Source organism: Cotesia glomerata, unplaced genomic scaffold (genome assembly GCF_020080835.1).
Source record: "Cotesia glomerata isolate CgM1 unplaced genomic scaffold, MPM_Cglom_v2.3 scaffold_370, whole genome shotgun sequence".
Taxonomy (NCBI): Eukaryota; Metazoa; Arthropoda; class Insecta; order Hymenoptera; family Braconidae; genus Cotesia; species Cotesia glomerata.
The window spans coordinates 1-5,544 of NW_025403985.1; the positions used below are offsets into that span (position 1 = coordinate 1).

Genomic DNA, 5,544 nt, shown 5'->3' on the forward strand with positions numbered 1-5,544 from the left:
TCCGAAAAAACTTTTTCGGTTTTCTTTTCGTTCACGATGTCTCTCGAACGAATCAACCGATTTTTGTTGGACCGGACTGGTGGCGATCGACGTGGTTTTTTGAGGTGTTAAGAAGCTGATTAAGTTTTGGAATTTAACCTTTAAGCCGTTTAAAAGTTATTCCAAAAAAAAACCACATTTGAAAAATGATCACATATTCCCCCATATAACTTTCCATATATGTTCAGCCATATATAGGCTTTCTTTCTCATGCAGGAACAATCACGATTCTAGCATATAAATATAAATTTTCAACACTTAGTTCACCAGACATAATTAGCTTCTTTTCTTAAACTTTTTAAATGACGTTAAATCAATCAAATATTAAGGTTATGTAATAAAAACAAAAGAAAATCATATTAAAAACAAATGAATGAAAAAATGAAAGTCTTTTGTTTTATTAGCGGGAAAAATGTATATAAAAAGTAAATTATAAAAAAATTAGGAAAACGGTTGACCCTGAAGGCCATCCCTGCAACTTCTCGCTAATTCCATACTTAGGCGCTTAAAATTGCACCAATGACGTTTTTGAGTTCTTCGAGCTCAAAAATACAATTTATGGGTTATTTTGAGCTCTCCGAGCTCAAAGAGATTGCTTTCCTATGCTTTTAAGCTCTTCGAGCTCAAAAGTCTGATAGAGATTTGATAAGACACTATTTTTTTAATTTTTAAACCACAATAACTTTTGAATGAATAAACCGATTTTTACGCAGTTAGAAGCATTCGACGCAGTTTTTCAAGCCTCACAAAGAATTTTAAATTTTGAATTGATCCCGCTAGGAATTTTGGAGTTATTCCGAAAAAACACTTTTTTCGGTTTTCTTTCGTTCACGATATCTCTCGAATGAATCAACGGATTTTGAGCGGACTGGTGGCGATCGACGTGGTTTTTCGAGGTTAAGAGCTGATTAGTTTTTGGAATTAAACCTTTAAGCCGTTTAAAAGTTATTCCAAAAACCACATTTGAAAAAATGATCACATATTCCCCATATAACTTTCCATATATGTTCAGCCATATATAGTTTTTTCATGCGGGAACACACGATCAGCATATAAATATAAATTTTCAACACTTAGTTCACCAGACATAATTAGCTTCTTTCTTAAACTTTTTTTAAATGACGTTAAATCAATCAAATATTAAGGTTATGTAATAAAACAAAAGAAAATCATATTAAAAACAAATGAATGAAAAATGAAAGTCTTTTGTTTTTATTAGCGGGAAAAATGTATATAAAAGTAAATCGTAAAAAAAATTAGGAAAACGGTTGACCCTGAAGACCATCCCTGCAACTTCCCGCTAATTCCATACTTAGGCGATTAAAATTGCACCAATGACGTTTTTGAGTTCTTCGAGCTCAAAAATACAATTTATGGTTATTTTGAGCTCTCCGAGCTCAAAGAGATTGCTTTCCTATGCTTTAAAAGCTCTTCGAGCTCAAAAGTCTGATAGAGATTTGATAAGACACTATTTTTTGAATTTTTAAACCGCAATAACTTTTGAATGAATAAAACCGATTTTTACGCGGTTAGAAGCATTCGACGCAGTTTTCAAGCCTCACAAAGAATTTTAAATTTTGAATTGATCGCGCTAGAATTTTGGAGTTATTCCGAAAAAACACTTTTTTCGGTTTTCTTTCGTTCACGATATCTCTCGAACGAATCAACCGATTTTGACCGGACTGGTGGCGATCAACGTGGTTTTTGAGGTTAAGAGCTGATTAGTTTTTGGAATTGAACCTCTAAGCCGTTTAAAAGTTATTCCAAAAAAACCACATTTGAAAAAAATTTTTTTTTCAGTTTTTTGAAGATTTCTCAAAATCTATTGATCTGAATCGGTCCAAATAGTTTTCAAAATCTAAGTTTAGTCAAGCCCTTTCGAATGGCACCAACCGCGATGAAATCGGTCAAGCTGTTCAAAAGTTATAAGCGGTTCACATACTTTCACACACACACATACATACAGACACCGTGAAAACCCTCACGGGGATAGTCAGGGAAGCTTCCTGTGACCTTCAAACGTCGAGATCTGATGAAAACTCGATTTTTGCAAAACGGGGTGAAAACAATAACTTCCCGATTTTTGAAAATCTTCGATTTTCTTAGCGGGAAGTTAAAAATTGTGTTATAAATTTAAAAATTAAGAAAAAAATTTTGGAACGTACTTGGTGTGCGTCATTGTGTATTTCAATTTTTTTTAAGTCCTAGTAAATAGATTTTACGAATTTCATTAAAAGTAAAATATTTTGCAACCGCGCACACTAAATACGTTCCAAATTTTTTTTTTAATTTTTAAATTTGTAACAAAATTTTTTTTAATTTCCGAAAATCATAAACAATCATATTGGTTACTTTGATTTTTTAATTTTTTTATTTTATATATTTTTGTAAAGAAAAAAACAAATTTTTTTTTCTTAATAGCTTATGAACGTGGACTTGGCGCGATTTTTTACAGCGAAACTGTTTTTGTTCGGATTTTAAATAGCATTTCCATCACTCAGGCCTTATTACCCGACAGGCCTTATTACCCGCGGGTACCTTATTATTTTATATTTTATCTCGTCCAGAGTAGAAATTTTAAAACTCCAGTTCAACCTAGTAGAGCCTAATTCCTGTGATGTAGACATATGCCGCCCTGATTTAAGAACCTTTTTCAACCTAACTGGTCTTGTATCTGGGTGAGGAGTATTGAGTTGGGGTTTAGTTTAAATTTTAAGATTCTGTTTCAACCTAACTCGTCTTGCGTCAGGGTGAGTTGGGGTTTTACTTCTATAAAAATATTTATAATAAAACAATAAAAGCCAAAGACTTGCAGTTATTAATTTTTTATTTTATTTTTCCAATTATTAACTAAATATTTATTCCGATTCAATAATTCATAATTTACATAAATAATATCATAATAAAATTATTATTTAATACTCTTATAATCCACATATTCCCCTGAGAAGACTTGAGCACCGAAGACCAGAGCAGCATACAAACCCAAGAAGTGGGTTGCACTAAAAAATTATCAATTAATTTATTAATTACTCATCTAAATAATTTAATTAAAAAAATATTTATTTTTACCGATTGATCATTTTTTCTGCACCAAAACGGGAACGTAGCGTCGATAAAATTCACTGCTAGAGTGATTAACAAAACCAAGAAAAATAATTTGGACATTTTTTTTTTAAGTCTAAAAAACTGTACAATATTTGCCGTGTGTAAATTTTTAATAAAAAATATTCTTTACTGTCTCTTTATACCAATTGCTACCGATAGTTTCAATTTATCTTTTACGTGCGTCATATTTCCTATCAATACCAATTTTAGAAAATTGCTTGAGGAAAATTGTAATACTCTTTATCATTTTTGTTATGCGACCAGGAAAAAAATTATTAAGCTAATCAATTTTAATAAATAATTTTTTAATTTTTTATAAGACGCAGAGAGTACAAATTATTTTTTTTTTATTATTCACTGTCGATAAAAAAGTTTGAAAAGTTTTAATCTGCAACAGCTTGAGCCACTCAGTTAACTTCCGATGAAATAAAATAAACTTTTTGCAATCACAGCGAGTTAAAGTAACGAACTTACTTACCCTTCAAGTGACTGAACTTGCTGTTTATTTAATGAATATTTAAAGTTTCCAGTTGAAGTAAAAAATAAGAGGGTAAAAATAACTTATGCTGAATTCCACGTGTCTGTTACACTTGTTGTGTAAAAAAAATTTATACAAGTTGTTGTTATTATGTTTTGAGAGAAGAAAGGTGAGAATTTTAAATTGGGGTTGGATTTATTTGAATATATTTTTAATTTATCAACTTTTTAAAGTACTTGTTAGCAAACTTGTATAATTATATACTGTAAAAACCGGTGTGAGTCCATGCGGTGTACGGTGTTAAAAATTCCGGTGTTAAATTCAACACCGAAATCGGTGTAACAGTAACACCGGTCGCGGTGTAAATATTTTTTCGGTGTTAAATCGGTGTTATAAATTTTCCGGTGTTGATAATATTTTAAGTAACACCATTTTTATAATTAAACTTTTATGTTTAATAATTAAAGATAAATAATCGAAAAGTTAATATTTAATTTTGAAAGTTTAAAATAATAAAATATAAAGTAGATAAAAGTTTTTGATTAAAATAAATACACTGTAAAAATTTCGATTTAAAAATGGACCCAGAGCACTTTACATGGTCGTGTGGTGTGAAATAATGGTGTGAAATTCTCTCGGTGTAAATTTTCGATCCGTGTTACTTTAACACCATTATTAAAGGACAATTTTAGGACATCATATAGATAATCGGAAACGCTAAAATGGTGGATTTTAGTAATTATTTCATAACTTTTAAGTATTTTTTTTAAGATTTTCGGAATACTTCTAAGATAATTTTAGAATCAATGCAATTTATTTGAAGCAATTTAGTTGAAATTTTGTCCTTAAATCTTATGTGGAACCTTTTTTGAATAATCTTAAAACATTTTTTTAACTATTTGAGAACAAATTTTGAATACTTTTGAGACATTTTTCGAATATTTTTGAGACAATTTTGGAACATTTTTGGACAGTTTTAGAATGTTTTACAACAAATTTGAAACATTTTTAGAACAATTTACGACAATTTTTGAACGTTTTTTAAATGATTTTCATATAGATAATTTATTTTTGCACATCTGTAGATTTGTCATGTTTAAAACATCCATTATATTATGAGAAACATCATGATGCCTATAGGCTACTTTTTTTTAGATTTTAACAACCCTTTCTCATTTTTTTACGATTTACTTTTTATATACATTTTTTCCCGCTAATGAAACCAAAAGACTCTCATTTTTCATTAATTTGTTTTTTAATAAGATTTTCTTTTGTTTTTATTACATAACCTCAATATTTGTTTGATTCAACGTCATTTAAAAAAGTTTAAGAAAGAAGCTAATTATGTCTGGTGAACTAAGTGTTGAAAAATTTATATTTATAGGCTGATCGTGTGTTTGGTTATGATAATTGGTTCCATGATATAAAATAGTTAGATTTCTATGAAATCTACTAAAAATGTTGTTGTTTATAAACTAGGACTTTTTGAAACATGAAATTTAGGCCATGTCTATTGAGTTTCAATAACATTTACTAGAAATTTCCTTACAACAAACGTCTCTTTAGCAGCGGGAAAAAAAGTTATTGTAAGGTTTCCAAAACTTAACATTACATGTAGTAATTCAGTCAACGGACTAACAATTTTACATATGTTATTTTTGCTGATTACATAACTAATAAATTGTTCTTATTGCGGGATCAAGGGAATGTAACAGATTAAAATGAATGGATTTTTCCAAACATTAGATAAGGTAAAAGCCCCAATTATTGACGCTATAAGAGGCAAAGTTATGATTTGATTTTTTAAGCAATCAAATATAAATATCGTTGAATTTTGTTTGTGGTAATGTCTTAAGTAATGTTTTAACTAATCAATTTCTTTTTAGAATGATAATCAGTGATATTTACTAATTAATTTT

At 29.3% G+C, this 5,544-nt stretch overlaps 1 long non-coding RNA gene across 1 annotated transcript; it reads right to left on the reverse strand.

Moving 5' to 3' along the window:
* Positions 1–2,927: 2,927 nt before the first annotated feature.
* Positions 2,928–3,269, reverse strand: LOC123274478. The gene is made up of 2 exons (XR_006511520.1): positions 3,112–3,269; positions 2,928–3,041 (listed from the first exon to the last, which is right to left on the reverse strand). It is a non-coding gene; the product is annotated as an uncharacterized LOC123274478 (long non-coding RNA).
* Between the last annotated feature and the right edge of the window lie 2,275 nt (positions 3,270–5,544).